The sequence below is a fragment of the Apus apus genome, chromosome 3 (genome assembly GCF_020740795.1).
Source record: "Apus apus isolate bApuApu2 chromosome 3, bApuApu2.pri.cur, whole genome shotgun sequence".
Lineage (NCBI taxonomy): Eukaryota > Metazoa > Chordata > Aves > Apodiformes > Apodidae > Apus > Apus apus.
In genome coordinates, this window is record NC_067284.1 from 72,896,332 (window position 1) to 72,905,339 (window position 9,008).

Below are 9,008 nucleotides of genomic sequence, written 5' to 3' on the forward strand. Positions count from 1 at the left end.
CTGTGAATCTTCGCCTTTCCCCCAGTCCCAGCCTCTGCTTCACCCATCCACTCCTGTATCCCAATGCTGCTGTTAAAACATCCCCATCCTCTTCTGTATAGAAGTTGCCAGTCTTGCCTGTGGAACAGCACTGATAACGCTCTAGGAGGAAAAACGAATCAAGAAATTCCTTTCCAAGGGCACCAAAGTTCATAATGGACTGCACGGAAGCTGTGGTGCTTGATCCTTCTGATAACTGCCTTTGGAATATGCAGTGCCCAACAGACACCGATGAGCTTCTCAATCTACAGCAAATCTTCTGAATAATCTGCATAAGTAAGTAGGCTATCATTGCCTCCTTCTCAGCAGGCCTAGAACGTGACTCCTTGTTTCTAAATCTGTTGCAATTAACAGTAATGACACAACAATCAGCAGTGAAGAGGGAATGGTGGCATGCCTGTTGCCCTCCCTTTTCAAGTATCTCATTGATCTTCAAGGCACTTGGGCAAAGACTGACTCAGCATGTCAGATCTTTAGCCAACTAGGGGTTAAAAAAAAAAAAGCCAATTGCTTAAGTAGAGATTAGCCTGGTCAGATCAATTTTTTTTTTAAAGTTTTAATCACTGATTGCTACTGAATAATAGTGCCAGGCACTACTTTTTGGGGTATCCCACTCGCATTCTGAAGAGCTTTAAGCATTCACCACTCCCATGTTCAAGCAGCTTAAAGAATATACTAGTAGTGGTCTCAGCTTCCCACCCCCCACCTCTCCTTCCTTTCTGCAACAGCTAAACCCTTCTCATGTAAGTGAGTTTTAGTGGGTTTTCCTTTGTGCAAATGAATGTCCTGAATAGCTAAGCTCTGATGTGGCAATTTACATACCCAAAAGAACCAAATCCTGGCCAGAAATATAATACCTAGATTGCACAAGAGCTGAGCTTTGTAATAAATCTCTGTTCAGCAGAACAACTTTTTTTAAAGGTTGAATATTTTTTTTCCCCAGTAAGACTGAAGTAATGCTTAACATTTTAAGTGTACATCATCTTTCATTGCCTAAAAGCACCATTTCTTGTACCTCCAACAGCACAGACAGAACCCATCATAACTAGGTTGTTCAACACATTCTGCTGAAAATCAGGTAGTTTTGCAAATGCTTATGACTGGGCTGGTGTGAGTCTCCTGCAGATTTTCAAGTCTATCATCTTTATAAAACAATCAAGCCAACGTTTTTCCTAGACCATAGATTTCATGTAGGTCAGATTCACGCTGTTGATCGAATAAATGGTTTCAACAACTACAGGAAATTCTCCATATCCTGGTACATATTGTGATTACTAATATAACTGCAAAGAAGCTCAGATATTTTCGAGCAAAATCCAACTATCTTTTCAGTTGAGACACCAGCTCCTGAGCAGTACGAGATCTGTGGACAGCAGGTGATTATTCATCACGCTTGCCTGCAGCTGTAGGCAGAGCACTTGAAAACAACTCAGGCTAACACACAACTGCTCCAGGTCTAGATGGTGACTTTCATCTGTTGATTGTCCCTGAGAAGGTTTGTAAAGCTATTCACAGACCTACCAGACTTTTTTTTATTACTTTTTTTTAGGAGCTACAGTGGAGAACTGGGAAACACTCACCTACATAAACAAGCAGCATTATTTTCTTTCTTTTTTTAATCCCCAACTTTCTTACTACAGCCTTCCCAAGAGAGGAAGAAACAATGTCTAAGAAAAAATAAAAAAATATTGTCTCGAGGCAAAAAAACCCCACCAACAATAATCTGTTACACATCTCAGTTCTGCCCTGTTGGCACAAGCCAACACGCAGCCTTTTGGTCACCTGTGACTGATGTTGAGCTCACCCTCACAGTGGGCAGGTTTGGACTTCTGCTCCCCCAAGCTTTGCCCCTTGCTGCTCTCCGTAGTCAGCTGAAACTACAAAAGCATCACAGGAAGGCTCTAGCAACTGGTATGTACCCCATTTTTGGATGTTCATATTAAAAATGGCTTCAAGTTACAAAAAACAAACAAAAACAAAACAAAACACCACCACCACAACAACAAAAGAAGTGAGAAAAACCTTAGCTACTCAGTTTGGAAGGACCACCATTTCTGTTGTCTGGAAGGGAGCCTGCAGTTTTGGCAGCTTGCGGTGTCCCTTAGGTCTCACATGAAAAATTTTCCTTGAAGAAGTCCTAAATTCTTGTCATCTAGAAGCTACTTAATTCTCTTCAGTCATGCCTCTCAATTAGTAACGTGGTGATGCATGGTTAAGATGAGTCTTAACCAGGGAACAGGAGAACAAACATGAACCCAGCTTGCAAAGACTACCTGCAAGCCAGCGGCCACCAGCTACTCCTGCCTTTGAGACCGGACAGGAACAGGCAGCAGCTGGAGGCAACAGCAGCTGTGTCACCCCCTCATGTGCTATCTGCTGTGGAAACTGCTGCACCTTACCCACCCACAGCAGCTGGAAGGACTGCTTAGACTTGGGTCATGTCTCAAAATAAACCAACACCCCTTAGCTTCATTTAAAAAAAAATTAAAAAAAAAAGGAAAACAAGCAACTCCCCAAACTCCTCCCTTGAAAAGTCTGTGTTTCAATTTTGGAATTACAGACAAAGCTGGCAAGCTAGATCCTCAAAGGCACCACTACCAGAAAGCAACAGTGAAACCTCCCCCACCCCTGCCCTGCCAGGTATTCTTTTTAAAACTATAGGATTTTTAAGCTAATGATTTGGGATCTGACAGCTGGTCTTTGAAGGACTTGCACTGGCTGGGTTTTGTGCTAAGCCAACAGCTCTAGCAACTGAAGCTCTGTCTACCTGCAGCACTGGCAAGGGCAAACCAACAGCAAAGTAGCAGAAGAAACCCATTTTAAGCATTGTCTTCTGCAGGTGTATTGATGTACGTAGTTCCAGAAGGACCAAAGGTCCCAGATAAACCCCAGCAACACAGGACCAGCAACTTCATGGCTTGTTCACCCATCAAAATGGGAAGTCCTCCAGTCTCTCAACAGCTGAACATGCTTCTTGGCTGCAGCAAGCAACCTTTCTTGCTTAGTCTTGATTCCTGGCCTTTCCTCTAACTTGTATCCCATTTCTCCTGCTAGCTCCCAGTCCTTACCTAGGTCTGCAACTTCATCATTCTGGTTTCTACCTCATGTTGCCTTCTCCAGCTCACCTTCCCACCCTGACAAGTCTGCTCCAACCTGCCCCATCCCTACATGTCTCTCATCACAGGTAGCAATTTTTAGCATGGATCTGGGGACTTCCAGTATAGACTCTCTCTGGTCATAGAATCATAGAATCACAGAATCACAGAATCACAGAATCACAGAATCACAGAATCACAGAATCACAGAATCACAGAATCACAGAATCACAGAATCACAGAATCACAGAATCACAGAATCACAGAATCACAGAATCACAGAATCACAGGGGTTAGAAGGGACCTCGAAAGATCATCTAGTCCAACCCCCCTGCCAGAGCAGGGTCACCTAGAGTACATCACACAGGAAGGCGTCCAGGTGGGTTTTGAATGTCTCCAGAGAAGGAGACTCCAGAACCTCTCTGGGCAGCCTGTTCCAGTGCTCTGTCACTCTCACAGTAAAAAAAATTTTTCTGATATTGACCTTAAACCTCCTATGCTCCAATTTGTATCCATTACTCCTTGTCCTATCACTGGTCATCACTGAAAAAAGCTTAACTCCATCTTCTTGACACTCACCCCTTACATATTTGTAAACATTGATGAGGTCACCCCTCAGTCTCCTTTTCTCCAAGCTAAAGAGACCCAGCTCCCTCAGCCTTTCCTCAGAAGGGAGATGTTCCACTCCCTTAATCATCTTTGTGGCTCTGCGCTGGACTCTTTCAAGCACTTCCCTGTCCTTCTTGAACTGAGGGGCCCAGAACTGGACACAATACTCCAGATGCAGCCTCACCAATGCAGAATAGAGGAGGAGGAGAACCTCTCTTGACCTACTAACCACACCCTTTCTAATACACCCCAGGATGCCATTGGCCTTCTTAGCCACAAGGGCACATTGCTGGCTCATGGTCATCCTCCTGTCTACCAGCACCCCCAGATCCCTTTCACCTACACTGCTCTCCAGCAGGTCAGCCCCCAACCTGTACTGGTGCATGACATTTTTCTTCCCCAAATGCAAAACTCTACACTTGCCCTTGTTAAACTTCATCAGGTTTTTCCCCGCCCAAGTCTCCAGCCTGTCTAGGTCTCACTGAATGGCAGCACAGCCTTCTGGTGTGTCAGCCACTCCTCCCAGCTTGGTGTCATCAGCAAACTTGCTGAGAGTACATTCTATACCCTCATCCAGGTCGTTGATGAAGATGTTGAACAACACCGGTCCCAGTACCGACCCCTGAGGGACTCCACTAGTCACAGGCCTCCAACTAGATTTTGCCCCATTGACTACAACTCTCTGCCTCCTTCCTTTCAACCAGTTCTTGATCCACCTCACTGCCTGATCATCAAACCCATGGTCATGTCTGTGCCTCAGCTGTTTGATACGACTATTGGCCAGATCCCCACCCCAAACCTCAGCTTCTGCGATTCTTGATCTGAGCTCACGTTGAAAACATCCAAACCCCATTCCTGCTTCAGCTGCTGGGCATGACAGACCACAATCCTTGCCTTGACATGAAAGCAGACTTCAATGCTCCCAGTCACAGGATTCTAGTGCACACCCCCCTAGAGCTGCAACACCACCACCAATTAATTTCAGACATCTTCCTCAGCTATTAGATGGCTGTTTCCATTTGCTACTCAAGCAAGGAATGGTGGGGTATGGATGAAAAATGTTCTCTTGGCTCAAAGGCTGTATCTCTCTCATCATCCCCTTGATGCTGTACTTCCGGCAAAATCCTAACAAATTTCAGACCTACATCTAGTTTCTCCTGCTATTTTGGAAATGAGAGCAGAGTTGAGCAGTTTCCCCAGATAGCTGAACTCCATCTGTAAAGCCAGAACAATTTCCCAGCTATAAGAGGAGCAGTATGGGTTTGCTTTTTTAGTCCTATTGGCACCACAGACATAACACCAGTGGGAAGAGAATCCATATTTGTGGTTCCCCAAATCATCTCCCACACAAAGAATTGTATTTTCAAGACAAAAATGAAGCCTGAGAGAAAGCTGTAAACACTTCCTGGAGCACTTCCAGATGCTGCTACATTCTTAATGGACTCTAGCAAGCTCACTTCAGAAGTGATTTCCAAGTCCAGCTTACCCCTTGGTATTTTCAACCCTAGGCTATCCTCACGCACTCAGTCCAGAGATTGGCTGTTCAAAATTTGGAGAACCCCAGGGTGTCCCAGAGGAGAGTGACCCACTGAGATTTCTCTGTCCAGTTATGACCCGTAAGTCAGAAAAATCAAAGGTTAATGCTCCTGCAGGCAAGATAAAACCCACCCAAGTGTTTGCCAGAGAGAGCGACAGTAAAGTGATCACAACACCACTTCAGTAGAGATTTCCAGAATGAAGCTTTTTCTTAATGACACTGACAGGGATGCATTTTCCCAGCTACAACTGTTTATGCAACTGAATTTTATTTTAGATTCTGTAGTGAAACACCCCAGCAGCTTGAAAGCTTTGCTCTCTTTCTCTCAAGATGTTGATAGAGGCCAAATTTGAGACAGAACGGGAAAGCACAAATCCAAAAAAACCCACAACTGCCAAAAACCCAGACCGAAGCCCACAGCTCCCTGGCATTATTTTGTAGCAGAAGTTGCACAAACTTTGACATGGCAAACCACAAAAGCTGCCTCATACCATGAGCCTTATGATCAATACAAATATATACCATTTTAATTCAGCCCCTCCTCCACACAGCAGCACCACAACAGTATTACACTGGATCAAACGAAGCATAAAATGGATGTCATCACTGTCCATTTTTAGATACATCGCATGACATCTATTGGCTTTTTTCCTGGAAGAGCAGGCAATACTAATTGTGTCTATCGCCTTGCTGCTAGCACAGATAGTGCTGTCCTTAACTGCAGCCCCCAAAACACATTGGAGTTCACAGAAATCAAACCAATGGAAGTTTACTGGAAAAAACATGTTTCTCGTCACTGTTTTACCTTCAGCTGCAAACATGAAGATGAGCTTTCCTGTGCCTTTCTCAACTACAGAGATGCTCATATTTTTTTTAATATTTACACCTTTTAACACAGGTTACTGTTCACAACTTCATCATCTGTTTTAGGGGTCAGTCTGATCACTGTGGAAATCTCAAAGATAGAGGAGACACCAACACTGCATATTTCATTTTTGAAACCTCTCCTATGCAGAAGATATTCTCTTTAATGAAAGGCAACATCTTGAACAACTCTGTGCCACGTTTGTTCTTATCAAGCACCCCTTTTTGCCTTCCCTGGACCCACAGCAAGCACATCTGTGCGCTGTCACCCAAGCACTCTAAAAAGTGGACAAAAATCTGGCTTTTGTAACAATCAATTATATTTTAACATACCAAATAAACACTTCAACTTGTGCTTTCATTTTTAGAGTGACTTCTCTAACCTCTCCCCTTACACCTTCTCCATCCCCCCATGCAAAACCAAGAAGTAGAATCTTTAGGGAAAAAAAAAATGAAAGTCAGTAAAATATTTGTCTGGATAACCAGCAGAGGAACCAGGAACCAATGAAATATCTGCAACTCCTTTAAGTTATTTGGAAACACCAAGAATGTTCAAGTCGGCGGTGCTTTCATTCTTCTTTCTGCAACACTGTCCCTGCTTGTAGGGTTTGTTTGCACTGAGGTTTTGTATTAGAAACACACACACTTAGCTAAATATGATTTTGTCTATCAGAGATTTCTTCTGTCTGGGTCAGTGCACAAATTCCACAAACCTGTGCTGAAAACAATAAACAGGGTGAAAAGTGCCTGTGCCCAGTGCTCAAGAACCACAAGAGTTGCCTCTGAGAGGAAAACTGCTGTGACAAGCACACTTAGAAGATTTGTCCTGAAAACTGCTCTAAGCAGGTCCTCTTCAAAACATACCAGTAAATGCTTTTCCTGGTGGGTGTGTGTAGACTGGATCCCAAACCAGCCACCTCTGAGAGCAGGAAATGCTCCCACTGTCTCCTGCTGAGCAATTCCCCAGGACATTTCTAAGAAAATAGAAGTGATTTTCTTTCCTTCCATTCTCTTTTCTCCACATGGTGCCTCATTTTCATGGAAATCTCTCAAGGAGTATTTTCATTCATTTAGGTAAAATCATGTCCTGACTCATGCCAAGGAAGTAAATCTCACTTGTCTACAAAGCCTATGCTAGAAACCAGTTGCTGAGGGGTGACCATTCTCAAGCCCCTGAAAAATGGATCTTCTGCAGCCCATGGCAGGAACTCATGCTCTCCATAGGACACTCCTGAGCCTGGCATGGGAGCACCCAGCCTGCTGCAGGACATGCTGTGGCCATGCCCTGCGGACACCGCTGTTCCTCAAGTCATGGACCAGAAGTGCAGTGACTGAAACAAGCTGTTCGTTTTGTGTGCTGTCCCACATGCAACATCATGCATGGCAAAAGCTACTTAACAGGAAATTGTCCCAGGAAGCTTTCAAAAAACTGTATTTTCAACTTTCACACTAGAACTCCAAGCCTTACTGGCCACAGGGCAATCACTCAGCACACCTACCATGCTCTTCCTATTGAGCCAAAGCAGAACAGCAGCAGCTTGCTAGGGCCAAAGGCAGCATTGCAGGGTCCCCAGGCACACTCATGCCCAGCAGCCGTCACTCACAACAGCTAATTTCACAGCAACCAGATCATTTCCCCAATTTGCTGCACCCCTCAAGCCATACTCTCCCTTTCCTCACTACCAAGGTGGTGAACCTTGTCCTGAGTGAACATCTCCAGCTCACTTTTTCACAATATCCAACAGCATTTAGAAATTCTTTACCAGATGCTCTTATTGGAAATGCAGACAGCACAATTGCAAAGGAGTTCTGGGATCTTATCTGTACCACTGTGACTCATCTTTGACTCATCGGTATTGTACCGAAATGCACTTTTTAATTTTTTGTTCTTTTTAGTTTGTTTGTTTTCAAAGTGAGCTACAGAAGAAGAAGGACACGGACAGCCACACAGTCACATGCAGTAAACACTGCAGTGAAAACTAGGCATCCAAAACTGAATTTTAAAGATAATATGTTGAAGCTGTACAGCTAACAACAGATATGGGAGTCTGTGTTGCACCTGTACCACACGATGCCAGTAACTGAAAGAGTAAACTCACTCTACTTCAGGATCTTCAGTCAAGATCCAACCAAACAGGTATTTTTGCAATAACCAAGGAAACAGGGCAAGGTGCATTTGAAGTCAGAAGTCAGCAGGACACAAAGAGGTCTTTTTTGAAAACAAGGCTGACTGTTATCTCAGTTTTTAAAACAGAAACATGTAGACTGTCGTCCATTTCTACCCAATCATAACATGCTGCTGACCAACATTTCTTTCTCCCCATCATTTATTACATCTTTGGATTTTTCCGCTCTAAGGAAAAATAAAAATATCACATGACTCACTCGGATTTTTTAGCTTCTTAGTGTCTTCTCCCCTCAGCAGCTACAGAAATGTAATTTACAAGCTCTAAAAAATGATCTTCTATGAAAACTTAACTTTTAAACAGCTCAGAGAAGATGGCTGTCACCCTTTCATTTCCAAGCAGTGGTCTGTATAGGTTTTACTACAATCAATTTGTGTCTATGTCATGTTTCATTTTCATGCTTCATTTTACAAGCCCACTAATCAAACTAATGAGGTTGAATGTGAAGAAATCCCTTTGTTTCAAGCTGAACAGCCCCTGAAACCACAATTGTGATGGTCTTTCTTTGCTTATTCAATCCCTGCTTGCAAGTAATAGCAAAAAAAAAAAAAAAAAAAAAAAAGTGGCGTTACGGAATTTTTCTGCTAAACCTTAGAGGCAGAAAGCCATCTTGTTGCAACATCCCCTGTAATTTACAGGAGCTTGGGCTGTGTATTGATATAAGGGAGTCACAGTGCC